General features: G+C 41.3%; 1 protein-coding gene across 1 annotated transcript in view; it reads right to left on the bottom strand.

Annotated features, from left to right (window-relative positions):
* Positions 1–14,320, bottom strand: part of LOC134968838 (ras-related and estrogen-regulated growth inhibitor-like) — a 99,796-nt gene that overhangs the window by 63,879 nt on the left and 21,597 nt on the right. The window lies entirely within an intron of this gene.

Below are 14,320 nucleotides of genomic sequence, written 5' to 3'. Positions count from 1 at the left end.
ATTGTTTCTGTGCAGGGTAAATACTGGCTGCTTTATTTTTACACTGCAATTTAGATTTCAGTTTGAACACACCCCAACCAAATCTAACTCTCTCTGCACATGTTACACATGTCCCCCCTGCAGTGCACATGGTTTTGCCCAATTGCTAACAAACTTGCTGCTGCGATCAACTCAGAATTAGGCCCATTGAGCGGTTTAGTATAATAGTCTGCATGAGATGTTAGTATTTAGCACATTCGCCCACAAACTTGTCATCCTGTTGCAGAGAGCTGCAAATATAGTTAATTAGCAGACACAAAAAGTTGGTTAATTGGCAGCATATGTACATATACACAGGTTAATTAGTAGCATAACAGACAGTCCAGCAGCTGTCTGTCACTGGTATAAATAAATATATATATATATATATATATACACATACATACATACATACACACAGTATATATATATATATATATATATATCTATCACTGAATTGTAGGCAAGGAATGATGTTAAACAAATCTTTAGGGACTTGCTTTAGGTAACAAAATCCACAAGACAAGCAGTCACGAGTCCCACACACAACTGCGGTAAAGTGTCGCTGCTTCGATGCCACTAAATTTTAGGGTGCCTGAGGGCTCCTAGCACGCAGCTTCCTGCTCCTGAGCCCTCTTTTATGAATCATGACATCACATGTGCTGGGAGCCGGCCCAGAGTCCATCTTATCTTATAACATTCATAAAAATAATGGCTTGCAGCAGTGTTTTTCAATCACTGTACCGTGGCACACTAGTGTGCCCTGAGCAGTCTCCAGATGTGCCGCCATAGAAGCAGAGCCAGGCCCATCAGTGTTTTGCCGCTACTGAGGCCATGGAATGATCAATACTGGTGGGTTTAGTGGTTGCAGAGCCAGTTCTAATTTTGGGGCCGGGCAGTGTTGGGCTCTTCTGGCTTTCTCAGATGTGGCTCAGGCGTTACCTATGGAGAAGCTGCGACATGACATCCTAGGACACGGAACTGCACCATGCATCACCATTATATTTGTGTGTGCCTTGGTAATATTTAAATCTTGTTCCGTGTGCCGTGAGTTGTAAAAGGTTGAATATCTCTGGCTTACAGGTATATGGGGATATTGTATGGATGGGACAGTTGTTTGAGACTTGTGGGATATACAGGTGCTTTAAAAAAAAATGTAAGTGGACTCAAATTACCCTACAATCAACTTGTTTACTTTTATATGCACCCCAAATTTACAGTTGATTTTATCAATATTTGCCTGTAAACGTATCCATTCCAATGCTTTATTGAAAACCATTATTACTGAACGTTGCTTTAAAAAATAATAATAATTGAAACAAAAGAGAGAAGTTTGGTTTATTCTCACTCACAGACCAACCTCCTCCAGACCACACCGTAGGATCAAAGTGAGGCTCAGAGGAAATCAGTCAGTGAGCGAGGGTAATGCAGTCTGATAGCTTGATTCTGAAGACAAGTCAAGCTGTAAAGGTCAGCTTCTTCTATACCTCACAGCTCTACAGCTGTGCTTCTGAATGGTGAGAGGGAGGACACCGCAGAGAGTGCTTGCTTCTGGGCAAATGTGGGCATCGACAAAACACTTTTTAATATAACTAACTTTATAGTATACATGATAAATGTACATGTATTACAGTTATAAAATGACATAACAGAACCTGGTGAAGTCTCATTTTCAAAATTCCTGATCAAGCAATTGTACTGGATTTAAAACTCAGTGAAGTGCATCACACAACAATAAGAGAGATTCCATGTTCAGAAGTCTGGAGTCTGGAACCTAGAAACAGGTTAAACAGGTTAGTGGCGGACTTTACCTATGGGTTGCAGGAATGCTGTACGCTGACGACAAGCTGGGTGGCGGATTTTACCAGGGGGGAAGGGCCCTGGTAAAATCCACCACCCAGCTCAGCGTCAGTGAGCCAGCTGCTGTCCGTGAATGGACTGGCTTCACTGTGACTGGCAGTAACTTCTTGTTGGAAGTCCTACCTGCCAGTAACCTGCAGGACAGGCAGTTCCATTTGGAAGCGTTTCCTTCCTCCGGGACTGCCAGACTGGGCTGCGCTTAGCAAAGAGCATACTTCTTGCGGGATGCCACTCCCTGCCTCATCGTCAGCCCTACTCAGCTTCTATGGGCTGCTGCTGATGTAGCCCATTGAAGCCAGGGGAGTGCACATATGCACTCAAATTGCCTCTTGTGCACATGCACAGTTCCCAGTGCCTGCCAGATCAATGTGCGCATGCACAGTTGCCAGGTCCCTGCTCTCACATTTCTTTCTACGGTATGGGCAGCGGTAGCCCCCCTGCCCACAAAAGCTAGATGCCACCACTGCACTGGACCATTACAGCTGTAAATTTCAAACAGGGAGCTTGTTATTGAGAAAAATCCATGATATACAGAATAAACACTGGGAAATATTGTTTACACGTAGAATTATTTTATTTATTTATTTTTAGAGAATTTGTTAATTGGGGATCAGAACGCAATACAATAATATAGCTGTCAAGATCAAAAGACATAAAAACAGAAGCATAAAATTAGCAAAGAAGATGTAGGCAGTATAATGAATATGATCCATTATAACAATTTAAGAAGAAAAGGATAGAGAGAGAGGGAAAGAAAAGAGAGAGAAGAGAAAGGGCGAGAATAGGGTTAAAACGAAGTCGTAGTGGAGAGGAGCGAAGAAAGAGACCAATAGAAGAGGAACAGAGAAGGGAAAAGGGGAAAGGACAGAAAGGGTGGATCCTTGTGAAAGAGTTAAATAATATTTGGTGAAACTTGAAAACAAGGCAACAAATCAGAAAGAGAATGGGGAGGCGACTCGATGGAGGGAGATCCATGGGGACCATACGGAGTTAAATTTTTTAGAGGCGTTATTAATGATACAAGTCATATATTCCATGCGGTAACCGTACCAAATACGAGCTAATATAGAATGAATGGAGGGAGCCTCTGTGCATTTCCAGTCCATAGCAATTTGGCAAATGGACGCAGAGACCACATGACGCATCAATTGATTTTGGTGCCTGGATAAAGATGGAACACATAATGGCAAAAGAAAATCTTAGGGTCATACAGAATAGGCAATTGTAGTAAAATAGTTATATAGGCGATGACATCCTTCCATAGAGTAACTATTTTGGGGCAGGACCACCATATATGTATGAAGAAGCCTTCTGTATCGCAACCCCTCCAACATCTATCAGAAGAGCCAGGCTAAATTTTGCAAAGTCTAGAGGGGACATAGTACCATCTATAAAGTAATTTGTACGTGTTCTCTTTAATCTTAATGCATATAGAACTAGAGGCAGTGTTGGCCCAAATCTCCGTCCATTCGTCCTCAGCTAGGGTAGTGTGAAGGTCGGTTTCCCAAGCCGACTCATAGGAAGTAGGGTGAGGGGAGGGGTCGTCAGTAAGCAGTGTGTATATACAGTAAGAGAGATCAGGCCTCTGGTGGAAGAACGTCTGAGGCACAATGCCTCAAAAGCAGTCAGAGGCCATTTGGTAATAATCGGGTGTATAGTAGAGTGAAAATTTCTAATTTGGAAGAACTGAAAAAAAATGTTTAGTGGTGATATATATATCCTCCTGAATTTGAGAGAATTGGGGAAATTGTGCGTTTTGTGGAGATATCATTAAGAAACAGTATGCCTCTGTTCCTCCACGGGAGGAATGATGTATTGTTCATGCCTGGAGGAAAAGCAGGGTCTAAACATTAATTGTTGTCATCAGCCAGTAATGAATTACTGACTGTATTCTGTTGCCTATGATGATGAATATGAAAATGGTGCCTTATGATAATTTCCAACAGTATGTACCACACCAGTAATTTACCCAAAGCAAAAAAAATTCCTTGCTCACACTATTTTTGACAGCACCAAAATCATTGAAGTGTAATTTAACCAGACTGACAGGGACCACGTATCTATTGGAACCCGCTGTTCATAGCTAATTCAAATGAACTGTATTGTAACTAAATATGTAGTACAACATAACTGTTGTCAATTTGCTAAGATCTCTGCAGCTGCCCACCTTCATTATTCAGAAGGGCTCATGATGATCAGGAATAGACCATAATGTAACATTTTACTCAATACGATGTTGCCATTTGATTCGTATATGGTATATCCTGTAGCTGAGATTTCTGCAGCTACTCCGTTCCCTAGTCAGAAGGGCGCATAGTGGGTCAAAGATAGGCTGTAATGTAACAGTTTACTCCATACAATGTTGCTATTGGATTCACATACAGTGTATCTTATGTTGTACTTTTCTACAGCTAGTAAGTACCTTGTTCAGAAGGACTAATGTATGCCACATACAACTCATTAAATTATGACATAGGATAATTTAGTCATTTTACAAGGGTATAGTTACTGTGGCATATCACGCAGATTTTACGCTGTAGTGTCTATTTACGGATAGAAGCATCACATTCTATGTAGTCAGGGACGGATCTAGACTTTTCTTTAGGGGGGGGGGGGGGCAGTTTACTGTTTAATCTTGACTCCTCCCTCTACAGTCCCAACTCCTCCCATCTGCAATCCTAACTCCTCCTCTCTCAATTCTGACTGAACATTTTGAGTGAGACTGAGATAGAGCTTTGTGATTGTTCTATATGTACATGTGACTGTGCTATGGGGTAATTGTATTTATTAGCCCTAGTACCCACACACCAGCAAGTGAGGGGCAAATGCTCTGTAACCCTTGCTCTCCTGGCTCCTCTGTGCTGCTGTGGTATAAGCTGCAGCACATCATTCTGCCGCAGGCTCTCCCTGGAGAGCTCTCTTCTGCTCAAAAGTGGGCATGGCTATGACTGTGTTAGGGGGGGCAGTTGCCCCCTTCGCCCCCCTCTAGATCCGGCCCTGTATGTAGTGTACTTTATGCTGCCCACATTAATAACAATCTGTACGTTTGGTTGTGACAGTAATTGGTTCCGTCTAGGTGTTATATCCCATCATAGGAGATATTCACCTAATACGACTGAGACATGGATAAATTGTCACATCCACAGTCATGTATGTGACTACTTTGTTCAGAAGGACTGGTATATATCATTCCCCCTGTCGAGTTGTGACATAGGATAATTTAGTCAGTTTAAAGGGGTATAATTGCTGTGATATATCACACAGACTTTAGCCTATATTGCCTATTCACAGATAAGGGCATCACATTCTATACTATGTACTTTGTGCTGCCCACATTAATAACAATTTATGCATTTAGTTGTGGCAGTGACTGATTCCATCTGGATCTTAAATCCTATCATAGGAAGTATTCACACAATACAACTAGGGTGTGCATATGTTGTTACATCCACAACCATATGCTCCGTATGCGTTCTGTGTGGTGTGCTACATTAATTCTAACTCACTGTAATTTATATAATTCCATGATATTATTAACTCCTATCATAGGAGATGTTTACTAGAGAGCGGCTGCACAGCACATATAATGTCCCATCCACAACGTTAATCTCTGTATGTGCCCCATGTGACTTGATATGTTAGCTTACCTCAATTCAGACGTTGCTGGTCACATTTAATATTACACATACATTCCTTAGTTTAGGCTTTGCTGGTCACATTAAACATTAAACACACATTCCTACACATTGGTATTATTTAAACATTAAGCACATTGAAAAAAGCAGGCGTACTAACGCTGCTCTGAAACGCCGACGTGCACATTTCAAAATAACTTTGTCAACAAAAACCCAGGCTTGATTTCAAATCGAGGCCAAGCATCATCCTCCCGGTGTCAGATTCTTGTGGGTTTTGGATTCTATATTAGGGTGCCGCGGCTGAGACTTGGCACTATTTCACTCTCAGGCATGCTGCTGTTTGCTGCTTGTGTCCAGACTCATATGCTGTGCTCTGTATACTCACTGAGTATAGGGGCACAATGCTATATGCTGCACTGTACTCTGTTGTATTGGCTGTGCTGTGTCCAGACTCACAAGCTGTGCTCTGTATAGTCAGTGTGCACGCTGCTGTAAATTGGCTGAGCTGTGTCCAGACACTAGACTCATAAAACAAGTGTCTGTGCTCTTTATAGTCAGTGTATAGGGGCATGCTGCTGTAAGCTGTGCTATACTCTGCTATAAATGTAATGAGCTGTGTCCAGACTCACAAAACAAGTGGCTATGCACTTTATAGTCAGTTTATAGGGGCACAGTGGTGTATGCTGTACTGTAATCTGCTGTAAATTGACTGTGCTGTGTCCATCTAAAGTGGCTGTTCACAAGCAGTGCTACATTTTTTATTGTCTTTACCAGTTGTGAAACAAAAGTTTAAAAAAGTTTTTAAAAAAATGACTATTGTAAATTTGCAAAATCTGTGTGTGCTGTACCCCTGTGCATTTGTTATTCATGTACATAATAAAGAAAAAACCTCTTTGAATTGCCACAATGAGAGCTGAGCTGCGGAACGACAAATAAAGATATTCTGCTATTGTTCATACTGTTTGGTGCACTTTACCCTAGTGCACTCTGTTCATGTGCATCTATAAGCCTTGTGAATCCATGCTCTTTGAATTGAGCTGCGACTTAAAAAAATAAAAATTATATATAGAGATATATATATATAGTTAAGTTCTATTGTTTGTACTGTTTGGTGTGCTTTATGCTAGTGTGCCTTGTTCAAAGCCCTTGTACTCTATGCAGTTTGAACCAAGCTGCAGTTAAAAAAAGAAAACTATGTATACAGATCTATTGTTTGTACTGTTCTATGCACTGTAACCCAGTATGCTGTGACAATGTTTCATAGGTGTCCTATAAACTGCTGTGTGTTTGTGTCCCTTAGTAACCAGCCAGCTCACAGCCGTCTTTGGCCTAAAGAGGATGAAAACAATATTGTGAGCTGTGAGGTGATCAAAATTGACTGGAAATGAGTGGAAATGAATGTTATTGAGGTATACTCTAGGAACAAAACAAAAAAAAAACCAAATGATGTGATTTTAGCTTTTTTGCCAATTTTAGGAAAAAATCCCAAACCAGTCATGGCCAAAAATAAATACCGAATCCAAAACCAAAACAGGCTCACATCTCTAGTTATAGGACAGTTACCGACCAGCAACAGAGTACTCCAACAACAGTTTGTATGCATTTCAAAGTATATACCGAACAGTTTGAAGATTGTACTAAATCGGATGAGTAATAATAACTGTTACTATTTACCTTAGATCTGTGTTTTGCAAAGGTTTTTTCAATTGTGTCTGTAGAGTATATCATTTTGAAAGAAACAGATCATCGTAATAATTATTTTTGCTCAGTTTTCACTACTGAAAGATTGGGCAATGGGGCCACAGTTAAATTGCAGGTATAGTCAGAAAAATGAGGTAGAAACAAGTACATTTACAGAGGAGAAGGTCTTAACAGATCTCTCAAAACTAAAAGTGGATAAAACAATAGGGGCCAGGTGTGATACATCCAAGGAAACTAAAAGAGCTTAAAGGGGTGCTAGTACCACCATTAACAGAATTATTCAACCAGTCACTAGCTACAGAAGTAATTCCAGAGGACTGGAAAAGGCCACATGTAGTCCCAATACTCAAAAGTGGAAGCAAGAAAGAGGCAAGCAACTACCAACCAGTGAGCCTTACATTAGTAGTTGGGAAATTGATGGTAACACTCTTAAAAGAAAGAGTTGCAGATGATTTTAAATCCAGCTATTTACAGGATCCCAAACAGTATGGATTTACTGAATCAACTGATCATATCAAACTAATCGTACTGACTTTTTTGACTAGGTGACTAAAGTAATAGATAAAGGGGGAGGGGGTGCAGATATAGCATATCTAGACTTTACTAAAGCTTTTGACACTGTCTCACATCGCAGACTGTTAAATAAAGTTGAAAGCATGGGCTTGGATACTAAGTTGGTTGAAAGAACACGATCTTGGTTGCAGTATAGAATACAGAGAGCTGTAGTAAATGGTATGCATTCACTGGAGGGAAATGTTATCAATGGAGTACCCCAGGGATCTGTACTTGGACCAGTGCTTTTTAAAATCTTTATTGGTGTCATTGCAAATGGTATTGTAAATGCTGATTTACTTACAGGACTAAAAGCAATAATTAAAAAACACACTCTATGCACTTTAAAATCGAGCCACTGCGGCCGCTGTATTTTAATCCTTACCCTACGTACTTTTACACCATTAGCGTACAAAGGTCCGTACCTCATACGCAATTTGCGTACCCACGCCGCGTTGGATGTATAGAGTACACGCAGTGCATACACACACACAGAGACACGCTGAGAGCACAATGCAGTTACACGTGTGATGGAAATATACCTTAAACCTTTAACAAGAAATGGGACACGACACCAATTGTATTTCAAAAACTATGTTGGGGTCCAACCCACCAACGGTTATCTTTACTAGCAGGGGGTTACAAGCATAATACAATACAATTAGAGAAAAAGGCTACAGTCAATGGTACATTTGGTTTCGCCAGCGCCATGCGGTCCCGGTGCTCAGATCAATCAGGCATGATGACCCTTCAGAGAGAGAGATTACCGACCGGCTAGGCAGCTTGGTTTTTTATACAGTTGATCAAAACACGATACAATAGACACTGTATGCTCTTCTTCCATTGGTTCGGGGGTGGGACATATCCTGTGCACCGGGGATCATTGGTCAGCTCAAGCGGTGGGCGATGGCTAAGACTTGAGATGTGATTTCTGTTGTTTGCATCTGAGTTCCCGCCCCATGACCAGTTAAATCCATCACATTAATCATACATAAATCTGGTATTATTAATAACTTATTGTTGCAATATGTGACAATATTCTTATACCCACCAGATTAATGCTTATGTGCCTCTGAACAATATGATCCCACACATGATATGATTATCCATTTCCATCCTCAAGATATACATATATATATATATATATATATATATATCCATACATACATACATATTCCTGTTATTACAATTTGTTAGGGAACATTCGACAGATACTGGACAACTCTAGAACAATGGGGGTAACCAAAGGTATTTGCCTTCTTCATAGGATTTCAAAGCTTTGCGTAAACAAGGCCATCTGATACATTGTGTTAGAGTTTCTGGGAGGATAATGTATGTGTGAACCATCTTCTTGCTATTAGAAGGATGAGCAGACAGTGGGTGATTTATGCATTATATGGATTAAATATATGATATGTCCTTGTGGCTTTTCCATGCGAGTATAAATGCTTCCGTAATTACTCATACCATGCGCTAACACGCACGACCGTGTGAGCGATCATACGCAATTTGCGAATATGTGCACACATGGCAGAATAAGTACGCGCACGGAGGCCATATGTGTGGTGTTTGTACGTGATGTGTGTACTGTAATATTTTCCGACTTCGACAGTCCACCCTTTGGCAGTCATCAATAACTGCCACTATCTAATAAAATACATCAATACATACTAACACATATTTCAAATTCCTACAGGGTGGTAACTGTATGAAGTCGATTTGTATTACCTGAAAAGGTCTGTCTGTAGGAGGGATATGGGATGGCTCTGTTGGTATTGTCTTACCAATATTCTTCCTCAAGCAAGTAAGACAGGTCATTGCTCTCTTACCTGCATGGGAAGAGAATCCTGGCACACTCCAGTAGGCTCTTACCAGCTTGCACATACCTTCCTTAACCTAGGTGAGTCAGACCATATGCCGCCTCAGCTAGGCTTGGGAGATATGTTCTGGGGGCCACTGGCTTACCGTGTCCACCTCTCCAGAGTCCTGGGGACTCCTAACCATACCCCTTCGACTTCCAGACCTCCTTTTCCTGTAGGGAACACAAATTTGTATCTCGATTTACTGGTGTGTGTTATCAGTTGTGTGAAGTAGAACATCTGTGGAAAGCGAAAAGAGGGGAATAAAAAAAAGGAAGAAAATTAAAAAAAAGAAAAATGTCAGGTTTGCATTCACCATCAGGTCATCACACCATCATGCATATCAATGTCTGTACACAGTTTCCCTTTCACCAGTATTCTTATTCTCCACCCATTGTGCATGACCAGGCACATTGTAGTAATACTGGTGTCGTTCTGCTGTTGAGATATACTGGGTTTGGGCAGAACTCTGAAGGACCTAGGCATGTGGAGTTTGAACTGTAATCGGGTCCATGTATTGGACCCCCCTGTGTGAACGAAGAAGGTGAAGATGCAATTGTGGAGAAACAGAATAGATGTTGGTGACAGGTAAGTTTGTAGAGGCAAAGAGGATTTTATAAAATTTGACAACTGGATTGGGCACTATGGGTAATGACTTTTCTACTTGGTCTACTCCCCTTAAAAAAAATTCTATTTGTGTTGTATCTCTACTGAGACTATCCCAGCCATCAATCCAGGGTACTGTCCATCCTAAGTTCACAGGGAACCTGGTATTTTTGAGATAATTTCCTCTACCTGTGATGGACATGAATCTAGACCAGTGAAATGCAACATTAGTCTTCGTGGGTATCCAACATACTTTGTACTTCCTGAGTGGGAGCACATTATATGTACATCATATCTATCAAAGCTCTTGTTATGTTAATCAGGGTCCATTTCTGCTAGGAGAAAGAAGCAAAAGTTTAGAGGCCCCATCTAAACCCCAGCAAGTTTTGTCAAAGGGTAATGTTGCATTTATTTTGTTCTTCCCATTAGCCGAATTTGTTTTTTCTATATGGCTTGTGATACCTTACTATATGTCCCTTGGTCCCGTCTATGTGTTTAATAATGTGGATTGTGTTTTCTGTCTAGGGGTCGATCTTGACTATGTGTCCTGCTACTCCTACAATCTCTGGCAAAATGCCCTTCCTTTTTACAAGTGTAACATATTATTAACCTTGGCTTTCCATTAGGGGTCTGGGATTTGGGCTGATGAGTCTTTCCTGTAAGAGCCTGTATACTTACCATCCTCAACCTCTCCTCCTGTTGTTCTCTGCGCCTAACAATTGTTCTTGTGATGCTGAATAGCGCACTCTCTAAGATAAGCTACTGTGACCCCTCTCCAATTAGGCAAAGATGTTTGCACCCTGTCCCTTAATGCCTTATTGAGCCCGTCCATTAGCACAGAGACAGCCACCTCCCTGTAATTCGCATTGTTCCCTATATCTGATACCCCAATGTATCTAGCCATTATTTGCAAAGCCCGATGGAAATGTTCAGATGCCATTTCATTTTCTCTCTGTTTTATGGAGAAAATTTTTCTCCACTTAACAGTAGTGGGGAAATACAACTCTAGTTGCATGTTAATTCGTTCCATGTTCTCCAGATTGTGTTCATAAGTCATAGGACCATCCGACTCTAATTTACAATCCTTAATAAATTTTTGGGTGTCAATATTAGGGGGTAGGCACGCTTTCAAAAGTATCTGCCAAACTTTGTTTGCAGGTTCATATGCATTACACAGATCCTTTACATACTTCTGACATCTGGCTATATGCTTCCGGGGATCGGGGAATTCTGAAATGATTGACTGCAGTTCTGATCTGGTCCACGGGCAATACATTACATTATTCCTGGTGAGGGTTACTCCCCGACTATCGGTTCTCCCATTGGGAGTTTCTATTTTCAAGACAGGATATAACCCTACCATTTCATCCCTAATCTGCTTACTGTGAGGTATTGATGTCTCTGTGTAATGGACAGTCTCACACTTACCAATGTCTGTGATCTCACCAGTCCTTTCAGTGGGGGATACTGTTACTGCTCTTACTGGTTGACCACAGGGCCCACCTGAATTTCCTGTAAGGCGACTGCGTGGATGAGGGCTGAGAGTGGGATGGATGCATCATTTTCCTCTGACCTATGACCTTGGAGAGAGTTCAAAACAGGATACAACTTGCAAGGGTTAAGGTTAACACATTGATTCTGTATTTTTCTATCATTTACAGATATACTATTGATTGTAGCCATCTTCTCCCCTTCAACCTGCGTCGGTAATGGTGTGTTCGTGTCCACATTCCTGTTAGGTCTGGAATTTGCTGTGCGAGCCAGTTCCTTTGCAGCTCCCCCTCTTGCTACCATCAGTTTAAACAATCATTATGTCTGATCCTTCGTTTTCTAGATTTGATCAGGTATATTCTACTACCTACATTCTGCAGTACCTCTGGTTCAAAGCTGTCCATCCTAGGAAATGATGCCCTATCTTTGTCAGTCATACGTACCCATTCGTCACAATAAACTTCAGCGTGTGGACCATATTTCCCACACATAATAAACCTCGCTGACCCCTTGGGCCGCGGCTTTCCAGCCTGAACCCTGGCTACCATACGTCTCTTACTTGAGCAACTGGCTCCCATAATTGTGGGCCTTTTCCCACAAACACCAAAATACTCAATGCAAGCAGACGGTGAAAGTTCTCTGAGCGCTCTTCACCCACTCTCGCCCATTTTGGGCAGTACTACGATACACTGTTGATAGTGGAAGGCAATGTACCCAACCTAGGGCCCCTAACTGGCTTCTATTCACTGGAAGTTTTTAGGAGTGACTTACCTTTTCCAGTGAATATCTACCGTTGGAGATTTTCCTGAGAGAGACCAGCGAAAACTCTCTATGCACTTATACACAAATCACGCTTGCGTATGCTCTACATGGCGCTAATCATACCGTGGTTTTGCGCAAAAAGTTTGCACAAGGGTATGAAGTTGCGTCACGTATCGCACCCACAAATGCGCGGTTCAATTGCACAGCATATAGGTACTTGTTACCTATCCACTCTACGACCACGAGACGAATATACAAACTGCGACCCTTCAGCCGGAGCGTAACAAAAAAAACTATATGGGTCATAATTCACAATTCCCTACCACGCTCCTGTGCAAGTCTCCTCACGACTTGCGTACTTTACTATCTATACTAACATGAGTCAGCCGCCTCATGCCGCCAAGCCTCCACTCACTTGGTGTACCAACGACGAGATCCCGAATTCTGGGGTTCAAATACACTCACTCTTCCTTCCAACTTACACAAATACACAGCGTTTTTCTGTACAGAAAATTTCCACTCTTTCTGATCGGCAGCTTTACCCCAGAGGAAATACAGTTTACAAAAGTCTTATACTAATCTGCTTTTGAAATCGGATAGTTATGTGCTATTGTATTTAAGGTACACTACCCCACCTTTTAATTGAACGAACTATCGTGTAATTTGTATTTAGCGTCAGCACTCTTACGTAACTTTGCGTAAACACGTGACCGTGCGTGCCTTTTACTCTGCATGCGAGGTCCTGTACTTTGTCCAAGCCACGTGTACAAAACGTGCATCCGCAATAAAACAAATCACACAACCTCTATAAATGTGAGCAATACAAACTATAATCGCTCACAAGCACAACCCACACTTGTTCTGTGTAACCCTTTATGACTGGGCCAGAACTGCGTTTTGTGTTTTTATAATTATTCCCTTAACATACTAATTCAAATTTATCTATGTAGGAACAAATATATCTGATTTTACACAGATCTAAAATGATTTAAAAACATATACCTTGTGGCAACAATATGTGAGAGGGTATGCAAAGTATAGGTACGCCCTGTGTACGCTTTTTTTTTCGCCAAGAAAAATTACAGATTTTTTTAAATAGCTTTTTTCCTGTTTACCTCCTAGCTCTATCAGCACCTCTGTAGACCAGCCAGAGCAGACGCAATCTAACAGCACACAAATAAGGTTTGAAAACATCCAGCAACCAGAAAAAGGTTTAATGTAGATATCTTTCCACCCTTTGCTGATAGATTAAAGTCTGCTATGATCTGCTAGCCTTTGAGTGTGTGAAAAACCAGATTGAGCCCCCAATTGTAAATGCTGATTTACTTACAGGACTAAAAGCAATAATTAAAAAACACACTCTATACACTTTAAAATCGAGCCGCTGCGGCCGCTGTATTTTAATCCTTACCCTACGTACTTTTTACACAGTGTACAAAGGTCTGTACCCCATACGCACTTTGCGTACTCATGCCGCGTTGGATGTATAGAGTACACGCAGTGCATACACACACACAGAGACACGCTGAGAGCACAATGCAGTTACACGTGTGATAGAAATATTCCTTAAACCTTTAACAGGAAATGGGACATGACACCAATTGTATCCAACCCACCAACGGTTATCTTTACTAGCAGAGGGTTACAAGCATAATACAATACAATTAGAGAAAAAGGCTACAGTCAATGGTACATACGTTTGGTTTCGCCAGCACCACGCGGTCCCGGTGCTCAGATCAATCAGGCATGATGACCCTTCAGAGAGAGAGATTACCGACCGGCTAGGCAGCTTGGCTTTTTATACAGTTGATCAAAACACGATACAATAGACACTGT

Source organism: Pseudophryne corroboree, chromosome 11, assembly GCF_028390025.1.
Source record: "Pseudophryne corroboree isolate aPseCor3 chromosome 11, aPseCor3.hap2, whole genome shotgun sequence".
NCBI lineage: Eukaryota > Metazoa > Chordata > Amphibia > Anura > Myobatrachidae > Pseudophryne > Pseudophryne corroboree.
The sequence above is the reverse complement of the archived record's forward strand: the minus strand, read 5'-3'. Positions and strand labels throughout refer to the sequence as shown.